At 35.9% G+C, this 11,887-nt stretch overlaps 1 non-coding gene across 1 annotated transcript; it reads left to right on the forward strand.

Annotated features, from left to right (window-relative positions):
* The first annotated feature begins 11,565 nt into the window (after positions 1–11,565).
* On the forward strand, positions 11,566–11,673 carry LOC132664905 (U6 spliceosomal RNA). Its single transcript, XR_009603897.1, has one exon. It is a non-coding gene; the product is annotated as a U6 spliceosomal RNA (small nuclear RNA).
* The last annotated feature ends 214 nt before the right edge of the window (positions 11,674–11,887 follow it).

The following is an 11,887-nucleotide window of genomic DNA, read 5'->3' on the forward strand; positions in this document are numbered from 1 at the left end:
CCCATGAGCAAAAGCATATTAGAACTTGGCTCCAGAATTTTGTCACAATTAAAAAAAAAAAAATTGGCATAAATGTTACTTGTGTGCATTTTAGTCAGCTTTCGTAAATTGTTGATTCTCATGACAATTTCCTCATATCTTGTCAGGATCTATAATGGTTTGGTGGAATACATTTGCTAACACCAACAATCACTGTTTTAAAAAGCATGTAAACTAGAAAAATACTCCTTCAAGTGCCAGCTATAAATGCAAAAAAATGAGGCATCTACAATCAGATTTATTAAAATTAATTCTCTATGTCCCAAGGTATCAGTGTGGCTCACATAGTGTTTGTATGTCTTCCATTTTCCACAGGGAGATGTTAATAGTGATACCACATTCACAGACATTTTCCCAAGACTCGGGTAGGTATACGAGGGAGACCTTTCCCATCTCAGCAGCCTCTTTCTCAAACTTTTCAACAATTTACTTTCTGATTCCACTAATCTTCTCTTTTTCCAGTCCCAAATCCCAAATATATATGTTTAATGCCCCGAGTTTTTAAGTAGTCCTTCCAATGTTTGCATGAAATTATCACATTCAGTCTTTGTATATATTATTTACATAAAATATGGTATATAGATGAAGAAAGATAACAGCACTGTTTCATTCTACGGTTTACTAACAGTTCTTTGAGCATTGTCTTTGGTTTGGAACCATACAATTAAGAATAAACTTTTTTTTAAATGAAGGATATACCGTGAAAATCCATTATAATGACAAAAGGACCCAGAATTACATAAGGAGCAAATGGAAAGAACAGAAAGAGGGGAGAGGGGGATAGGCACTAGAAAATAAGATCTGGGCTGTAATTTAGAAAAGGATAGAAAAGGGAGCAATGGGGTGAAAATTACAGATATAGATTTGGACTAAATTGAAAGAAAGAAGTAACAAGAGCTGTAAAATAAAATGTGATGCCCCAGGAGGTAGAACATATTCCATCACTGAAGGTGTTTAAGAAAAAATAAGACAAGCATCTGCCTGGAAAACTTCAAGTTATGTGTCTGTAGTCAAATGCTCTACCACTGAGCTATACCTCCTGAAGTTATGTGTCTGAATGACTTCTAAAGTCTCTTCCAGTTGTAAAAGTCTCTGAACTTTTCATCCACTCTGAAATTAGTAAACAGAACTCTCTATTGCAAACAGAACTGGCCATGAACTTTTACAACAACAGTGAAGAAACATCAGTCCCTCCAAACCTTAATATTCTCCAAACATTAAAAATGTTGCTATAACTCCTTAAATATAGGTTTTACTTAATTTTTATTTGTTAAAATCTCAAAAATTTTTAACTCAAAGTAGTTGAATGCTTATTATTTTCTCATATTAATGAGCTCTTCAATAAAATATATTTCTAATATTTTAAAAGGTTTCGATCCTTTGGTATACAGTCCTAGTATATTTCTTTATGGTTTTTCTTTTTTTGAGTTTTAGGTAAGTAATTTTATTTATTTATTTATTTATTTATTTATTTATTTATTTATTTAATTTATTGTCAAGTTAGCTAGCATACAGTGTAGTCTTGGCTTCAGGAATGGATTCCTGTGATTCATCACTTACATACAAAACCCAGTATTCATCCCAACAGGTGCCCTCCTCATTGCCCATCACCCACCTCCCCCAGTGCCCTACCCTCATCAACCCTCAGTTTATTCTCTGTATTTAAGAGTCTCTTATGGTTTGGGGGCACCTGGGTGGCTAAGTCAGTTGAGTGTCCAACTTCTGCTCAGGTCATGATCTCACAGTTCATGGGTTTGAGCCCTGCGTTGGGCTCTGTGCTGACAGCTCGGAGCCTGGAGCCTGCTTTGGATGCTGTGTCCCTCTCTCTGTCTGCCTCTCCCTCACTCATGCTCTGTCTCTCTCTCTCTGAAGAATAAATATTTTTAAAAATTTAAAAAAAAAGAGTCTCTTATGGTTTGCCTCCCTCTCTGTTTGTAACTTACTTTACCTTCCCTTCCCCTATGGTCTTCTGTTAAGTTCCTTTAATTCCAGATATGAGTGAAATCATATGATGCCTGTCTTTCTCTGACTGACTTATTTATTTCACTTAGCATAATACCCTCCAGTTCCATCCATGTTGCTGCAAATGGCAAGATTTCATTCTTTTTCATCACCAAGTAGTATTCTATTATATATACAAGCCACTTCTTCTTTATCCATTAGTCCTAATATATTTCATAGGAATGAACTACCAATTGCATATTTAATTCCAAGGAAGGAAGATGGTTAATTTTAGGATGTGTTCTTTTAGGTTACTATTACAGCCTTGATGAAGAGCACAATGGTTTAGGATAACATCTTAGGCACTGGACAGATGGGGGTTCTTGTTCAGGCTGTCCCAATGACTTAGCTATGTGGACTTCTGCCAACCAACCTTCTTATCTGAGCCTCTGTTTCTTCATCTGTGAAATATAGATAACATCACACTCTATCTTATATTATTATTGTAAATAAAATAATACGTACAAAGTATCTATCATAGTATATGGCATATAGTGATCATTCAATAAATAGTAGCTGCTGTTATTGTTTCTTCTGTCAAGAAAATTCTGCCATTTACAGCAACATGGATAAAGCTTGAAAGCATTATGCTATATGAAATAAGTCAGTCAGAGAAAGACAAATACTGTATGATCTCACTTATCTATCAATATTAAAAAAAAACACACAACTCATGGAAACAGAGAACAGATTGGTGGTTGCCCAAGGGGGCAGGGGAAGGGGGTAAGTGGGTGAAGGTGGTCAAAAGGTACAAACTTATAGTTGTAAGATAAATAAGTCCTGGGGATGCAATATACAACAAGGTGACTATAGTTAATAATTCTGTACTGTATATTTGCAAGGTGCTAATGAAACTGACATTCATCTTGTCAGTTCAGATGAAGACATGAACAATGAAGGTCATATTGCCTCCAAGCATGGCTGGACCAGTCCAGGAGGCTGTCGAAATGCAACCCTACTAGCTTACAAGTAGTTAATCAGCACTATGTTAAAGATAGGATCAATCACCAGATGTACCTAATGAAATCTTCAACATACAGAATAAAGATATTTTTCAAATTTCAAGTTTCTTGAGATGGAAAAGATCTTTGGGGGACCAGAAAAACTGGCACCAGAGCACCTGCTAGCATGAATCACGGGCCTCCAATCAACAGCATCCAACCTCTCAGGAGACCACTGCCCTAAACTTTTGCTCTTTAAAACCCTTACTTGCAAGCCATTGGGGAGTTCAGGACTGTAGAACATTAGCTCCCCATTCTCCTGGGTCATGCCACACCAACAAATAACATCTTTCTTCACTGCAAAAGCTCAGTGTTAGTTTTTATTGGCCTCCTGCACATCGGGTAGACAAACTCTTATTTGGTTAGGTTACACTAACCAAATATATCTTACAGGTTCTCATCACACACACACACACAAAAATTGTTAAGTATGTGAGGTTATGAATGTTAACTAAACATATTGTGGTAATCATTTTGCAGTATATACATATATCAAATCATTATGTTGCACAGCTTAAACTAATATAATGTTATATATATATATATATATATATATATATATATATATATGTATGTATATATATATATATTTTATATCTCAACAAAACTGAAAAAATTATGTCATGGCGACTTTTCAGACATTGAAATAAAAGCTACAAGCAGGAGGAGAAAGAAGAAGAGGAGAATTGGGAGTAAAGGGGAGCAGAAGAAAATTTATTCTATCCCATGTAATAAATCAAAAGGAAAATTTGGATGATAACGCAAGGCTAATGACTTCTGACTTCATATTTTATTTAAAAACTCATTAACTCTTCTTGCAATATGAATATTTTTATAGAAATAGCTAAAATTTTCTAAGTTTTTGATTGAAACCAAAAAAAAAAAAAAAAAAGAAAAGAAAAGACCTAAACTGACTCATTAAGTTTTATGCTATTAGTATTATTTTTCAACTCAGTGACTGTATTTTCCTGTTCATTGAGTCATGGACCAACAGTTAAGAAATATTCATGGAAGACAAAATATTCAGTGTGTAAAAAAATACAGTGTGTAAAAGCTCAAACAAAATATTTGTAGAAACCTAAAATCAACTCCAAGTACTAAAAATTCTTTGTCCAAAGAGAAAGATAGAGGGGCACCTGGGTGGCTCAGTTGGTTAAGTGTCTGACTTCAGCTCAAGTCATGATCTCACGGTCTGTGGGTTGGGGCCCCGTGTTGGGATCTATGCTGATAGGTTGGAGCCTGGAGCTTGCTTCAGATTCTGTGTCTCCCTCTCTCTCTGCCCCTCACCCACTTGCTCTCTCTCTCTCTCTCTCTCTCTTTCTTTCTCTCTCAAAAATAAACATTTAAAAAATAAAAAAGAGAGAAAGATAGAGAAACTAAGAAAATAGCATCACTACTTTCAAGTCAAAATGTAGTAAATATTTAAAAAATTAAAAATTATTCTTGCAAGTCTCATGAAGACAGACTTAGGTTCAATAGATCTCTGATGAAATTCAAGGGACTCCATGGCCACAGGTGACAGTACACCACTGAGGCTAAGAGCCTGGATCTTTTCTTTCCATTGGATATTCTTACCTGCTTTGTCAAAGATTAGTTGGCCATACATTTGTGGGTCCATTTCTGGTTCTCTATTCTGTTCCATTGATCTATGTGTCTGTTTTTGTACCAGTACGATACTGTCTTGATGATTACGGTTTTGTAATACAGCTTGAAGTCTGAAATTGTGATGCCTCCAGATTTGATATTCTTTTTCAAGATTACTTTGGCTATTAGGGGTCTTTTCTGGTTCTACACAAATTTTAGGATTGTTTGTTCTAGCTTCAGTGAAAAAATGCTGGTGTTATTTTGATAGGGACCGCATTGGATGTGTAGATTGCTTTGGATAGTACACACATTTTGACAATATTTGTTCTTCCAATCCATGAGCATGGAATGTTTTTCCATTTATTTGTGTCTTCTTCAATTTCTTTCATAAGCAATTCTATAGTTTTCAGCATACAGATATCCAATAGGTAAAAAGACAGTCTCTTCAACAAATGGTGTTGGGAAAACTGGACAGGAACATGTAGAAGAATGAAACTAAACCACTTTCTTATACCATACACAAAAATAAATTCAAATGGATGAAAGACCTAAAAATGTAAAGCAGGAAATCATGAAAATCCTGGAGGACAACACAGGCAGCAACCTCTTTGACCTTGGCTGTATGCAACTTCCTACTAGGCATGTCTCTGGAGTGAAGGGAAACAAAAGCAAAAGTGAACTACTGGGACCTCATCAAGATAAAAAGCTTCTGCACAGCAAAGGAAACAATCAGCAAAACTATAGGCAACCTTTAGAATGGAGAAGATATTGCAAATGACCTATATATCTGATAAAGGGTTAGCATCCAAAATCTATAAAGAACTTTTCAAATTCCACATCCAAAACAAACAATCCAGTTAAAAAAATGGGCAGAAGACATGAATAGACATTTTTCCATATAAGACATCCAGATGGCTAACAGGCACATGAAAAGATGCTCAACATCACTCATCATCAGGGAAATACAAATCAAAACTACAATGAGATGTCACCTCAGAATGGCTAAAATTAACAACACAAGAAACAACAAATGTTGGTGAGGATGCAGAGAAAGAGGAACCCTCTTCCACTCTGGTGGTATAGCCACTCTGGGAAACAGTATGGAGGTTCCTCAAAAAGTTAAAAAAAGAACTACCCTACAACCCAGCAATTGCACTACCAGGTATTTATCCAAAGGATACAAAAATGCTGACTCAAAGGGGCACATGTATCCCAATGCTTATAGCAGGGCTATCAACAATAGCCAAATTATGGAAAGCGCCCAAATGTCCATCGACTGATGAATGGATAAAGAAGATGTGGTATGTATATGATATACACAGTGTGTATATGATATACATATATATATATATATATATAAAGTTATATGTATGTATATATATCAAGTTATATATGTCAAGTACATACATACATATGACACATATGTATATATGATGTATATATGATACATGTATGATATATATCAAGATATATATATCAAGTTATTGCTATATATATAGTAATATATACACAGTTACTTGAACAGTTTCATGCTTTTTGTCAGAATAAGAAATTAAGTAAATATGTTCCATGTAACATATATATAAGTCATTTCTTAGACCAAGTACTTGATCTTTCAGTTCTACCTTTTTTATTCTACCAAGTCTTAGGCTTACAATTTCTAGTCTATAGTAAATACATTCAGGAAAGCAATGACAACCTTAGAGACCAAGTACCATCAAAAAGGATGAAATTTTGTCATTTGTATCAGTGTGGATAGAATTAGAGTGTATTATGCTAAGTGAAATAATCACTAAGAGAAAGACAAATATCATATATTACTCATAAGAAACAAAACAGATGAACATAGGGGAAGGGGAGGAAAAACAAAATAGATAAAAATGAGAGAGAGACAAACCATAGGGGACTCCTAAATATAGAGAACAAACTGAGGGATGCTGGCGGGGAGGCAAGTGGGAGAATGGACCAAATGGGGGATGGGCATTAAAGAGGGCACTTGTTGGGATGAGCATTGGTTATTATATGTAAGTGACAAATCACTAAACTCTACTCCTGAAATAGATACTACACCATATGTTAACTAACATGAAGTTAAATTAAAAAAAAAAAAAAAAAAAAAAAAAAAGCCTGGATCTTGGACATGGAAAGGTCTGGGTCAAATTCTAGCTGCACCACTTTCTAGCTGCATAAAATTGGGCAAGTCCTCAACATCTCTGATTCTTAGATTCCTTTTCTATAGAATGAGGATAACAATAGCACCTGATAGGATTGTAATAAAATGCATGATAAATACCTGACCAAGGCAATAAGCTAAGACCAAGCTAATAAGATTATCAAAATTAAGAACCTTTAAGCAAGACAGATGGCTACTTTCCTGGCTTATTCAAGGATAAACAAGAAACAATTCCTGCTTTAAAAGAGCTTTACCTAGGATTCCAAAGAAGACTCCATGATCTGACACTCCATAAAGCAAAGCAGAGGAAAAGAAACCTCTAGAGAAAAATTGCCTCTAGCACAAAAAAGCCCAGTTCCAGCTTTGCATTTTATTAACACATTGGGAGAAATTTAAAGTAATCTGGTAACATAGTTCTTAAAATGGGATTTTTCTCACATTATTTCAATAGTACCTTTCAACACTCAAGTAAACATATCCATTTGGAACCTAGTCTTCCACAAAGAGCAAATCAGGAGGGAAAATAGTTTTTCCATGTTGTCAATCCAAGTCATCACATGAGAATATGTCAGTAATACTCAAAAGGTACCATGAATATAAAAATTATCATTTTAGAGACAGTTATTTGAACAGTTTCATGCTGTTTGTCAGAATCAGAAATTAAGTGATTCTCCCAGAAAACTAGAGAATAAAATAAATAAGGTCCCTTCACAGTTGATGATGCAGTATGGGAGACGAGAGGTGCGGTTTGTTCATTAGACACACTGAATCTTAAAAACTTTGCAAAATATCTTACAAATAAATGTCTCAGAGGCATGAAGTGATTTTTATTAAAAAGTTACTCTTTAGGCCAAGTACTTGAACTTTTAGTTCTACCTTTTTTATTCTATCAAGTCTTTAGGCTTACAAGTTTTAGCCATTAGTAAATATATTTCAGTAAAGAAATGACAACCTTACAGACCAAGTACTACAATTTTTAATTTAGTTATTGTAAAATGACACAGAAAACTAAGTAGCACATTCAGAGCCATGCAGGCTTAGCAAAGTAGGGGAAAGAGTTAGATAGCTATGTTAGGTTTGAATACTGATGCTTTTCATTATCTGTAGCTCTGACATTCTAATAAGCTCTTTGAACTTCAGTTTCTTTTTGTGAACTGGGTATAGCAGTAAATACTTGCAAAGTTGCTATGAGAATACACTAATACATATATAAAAAGCCAGGCACTTCATGGGCTCCATTCATCATCACGTCTACAAAGAAAGCTCATATTCTCAATGAGAATTTTCTTAGAACGAGCTTTGGCATTTTTTTTTTATTGTGGACTGCTGCAAGTGTCTTCCCAGTTAAGGGAATTTTCTGCTTCCAACAGCTACAGCTGGAGATAACTGAATTTTTAATAGCATGGACTTTCCCTGTCAGGAGACTGGACTGCCTGGGTAGGGCTCCAGATCAGTTAGAATGATGCAGACGCCCACTGGGCAGATGGTGCTGCCAATGAGAGCTGAAACCAAAAGGCAAGGTTCAGAGTCAGCCAGGTACTCAGAAAGGGCTCAGGTCCACTGGTTCAGAAATGACACTAGAGAAAAACAGGCAAAGGCTCACTATAGGAGAGACGGAAGGAAGAGAAGTTGCTGCATCTTTATCTGAAGCAGTCCCAAAACCTTTTTATTCCAAAGGTCCTAAGCAGATTTACATGGATCCACACTGTTTCTAGAACTGCCTTCCTTTAGGCGATAATGCCACCAAATCTTTTAGCCTTTTTCATCAGATGGGAGAATTTCTTGCAGTCTTACTGAGGCTCCAACTGATTGTTTAGTTGCCTAAAAGCCTTAAAAGACATTTTTCATCTCGTTTCTAGCAACAGTTTATGTTTTTATTAGTCTCTCTCCCAACTCAGATCAACTGCTCAGTCACCCCTCAATCTGAAGAATATATTTTATTGTCTTATACTTTCTAAAAATTCATTCTTTCATCCCACCCCATCTAATAGCTGCTTTCCTTTCCCTGCAGTTGGTTATAATTAATAAACTATAAATTAGACACATCTCAGCTGTTTCCCTTTAGCAACATCTTAGCAAAGACTCGCTGTAACAGCTTGGAGAAAGGATTTCTTCAGAAACAGTTCCAAGTAAAAATTTACTAGTTACCAAGTAGTAGAATCCAAATTTGTAAACTTGTCATTTTGGATAAAAACTGAGGCTGCTAGGGGGTATGTCCAGGAACTCCTTTCAATTTAAAGAGCCGGTACCTAATATCAGAATCTAGGTCTTTTGATTCTTGGTTAATTTTTGCATTATACTACATGTTTCTCCTCTTAAAATTTCAGTATAATTTAACAAAATGAAGAATCATTTTTAGTAGGATTACACAGAAGTTTGGAAAAAGTTATGTTGATTCCATCAGCAAGGCTCAGATGAGACACATAAAGATGGGTAGACATAGGAGTCATAAAAGTTGGTAAGACGTGGGGAAAAGATGGGTAATTTGAGTTAATTCATTAAATCATGAAGCTGCATCTTTGATGTACTCCCCCAAGAGAACACTTGTAAATGAGTCGCCTAACATCTCCAATCATCAGATCACAAATCTCTATGTCAATAGCGGAAACTATTCTCCCACACCTACCTGCAAATACTAATTGCCCAATAATGACATTTACATAATGAGTCTATGAGACAGTGAAACAAAAAATGGCAGTGCAGAATGTGCTTAAGTAGACACACAGCCCTCACAATAATAGTTTTACTCTCCCTATGGCAAACTTGTTCACACACTGCCAATCCCCAGAGGCTTACTGAGTTGAGCTCTATACGATGGGAATTATAAGAGATATAAGATTAGCATTATGAGAGATGAGGCTAAAATTCTTATTAGGGCTGCAAACCTTAACCATATGTAGAATAATTTAACAACTGCATAAGTACTCTCTAAATTCTAAAGTGTGGATTCAGATATCAAGTACCTGAATCATCTAATGATGGAAATGAAATTATTCTATGTTAAAAAGATTTCTGTGTCTTGTTATTACTATATTTAGTTATATTAGTCAAGGTTCTCAAAAAAGATATAATATATAAATATATTATATTATAGATATAATATATATAATGATATATATGGGGCGTGGGGGGTATTTATTTTAGGGAATTGGATCATGCATTTGTGGGAGCTAGCAAGCCTGAAATCCATAGACCAGAGCAGCAGGAAGTTCAGGTAAGAGTTGATGTTGTAGTCCTGAGTTCAAATTCAGCTCACAAGTCTTTGCTTGGTCTTTGACATTTTTGAAAACTACCTTCACAGCAACATCTAGACTGGTGTTTAACTAAACAACTGTGCACCAAAGCCTATCCAAATTGACACATAAATTTAACCATTATAGTTACAGACAATCTTTATAATAATCAAGGAAATAAGTATTTGTAGGAAAATCACACTCACCATAGTACTTAACACAACATATGGCATTTTTAAAAACACGATCCTAAAATTCTTTGATATTCCTCCCACTGAAAGCTTGCAGGGAAATCTGTCTCTCTGTGTGGCTCGAGTTTCTCACCACATGATGGCTTCATTCAAAGAGGGAGTGTCCCAAGAGGGAACTTCTGAGAAGCATTTCAAGCTGCATTCCAGGAGGAAGCTATGTGGTATTTTGTGATAGGCTCAGAGGTCACATGGTGTCACTTTTCCATATTCTACTACTTAATGCAGTCACAAGCATTCCCCAACTCAAAAAAAGGGGACATAGACTCCATCCTTTTCTGAGAAGATTGTCAAGGAATTTGGAGCTCACGTTTAAAAACTGCCACAATTAATTAACATTAATTGCGCTGTTACTGTGTCCAGGCTCTGTGATGGGCTTTTATGTTTCATTTAATCCTTCATCCTTCTTGAAATGTAGTATTATCTATAAGTAAACTGAAGCTGAGAAATATTAAAACTCCTCTCAATTTGCAAAGCTAACATTTGGCAGAGCCAAGATCCCAAGTTGGCATTCTGACTCTAAATCGCCACACATTTTGTATAACGCAATCATGCTTCCCATTTAGAAATAGAAATAAAGAAAAAGGAAAACACATCTAACCATAATTTTTTTCATTGCCACCAGAAGTGGACATTTTTGTTTAAACCTACTCAGCTTTCATTCATTCTTTTGAATACAGTGACCTGAGGCACATTAGAAAAAATTTCCCATCTAAGCAGATGCAGCCCCAATGCCCCACATGTCTCAGCAAGCGGAGCCCAGCTAGACTTCAGTGCCCAGTCACCACCTCAGCTGGGCACCATCCTGAAATGAAAAACTATTCATGGAAAACCATACATGTTGACCTTGCCCCAAACCAACCTCCATTTCTCAGAGAGATGAATGGTGCCTTTGCTCCAGCTGGAACATGACCCACGTCTGCCTAAAGAGACTCAATTCCGGGGTTCTTGTTGAAACTGTTAGGAAAGAAAATTGTGTTCTTTGCAGATATACCTACCAGTAAGGATAACAAAAGACAAGAGTGGCTGGGAAATGAAAAACCTGAAATAAAACCACCACAGCAGAAAGCAGAATAAAAAGCTAGAGACTGGAACCCCAGATCCAGCCTTGCCTGAAGCTAGACTTATCCCTGGACTCTTCAGATACTTGGGCCAAAAACTGCCCCCCTTTCTTTTTAACTTTAAAAAACAATTTGTGTTGAATTTATGACACAATCAAAAGTGTTCCAACTAATACATCTCCTTGGTCATGACTTCATTTTCCTTATCTATAAAAAAAAAATCTAGTGCTCGCTTCGGCAGCACATATACTAAAAATTGGAACGATACAGAGAAGATTAGCATGGCCCCTGCGCAAGGATGACATGCAAATTCGTGAAGCGTTCCATATAAAAAAAATAAATAAAATAAAATAAAATAAAATAAATAAATAAAAATCTAAATAACTGAAAATCCTCTCTAGCTCGCTCTCTCTCTCTCTCTCTCTCTCCACACACACACACACACACACACACACACACACACACACACACAAACACACCCTCTGGACCTTAGTTTCCTCATCTTAACACCTAGAATGCAGGACATAAGGGTCTTCCAACGCCAATA

The sequence above is a fragment of the Panthera onca genome, chromosome F2 (assembly GCF_046562875.1).
Source record: "Panthera onca isolate mPanOnc1 chromosome F2, mPanOnc1 haplotype 2, whole genome shotgun sequence".
Lineage (NCBI taxonomy): Eukaryota > Metazoa > Chordata > Mammalia > Carnivora > Felidae > Panthera > Panthera onca.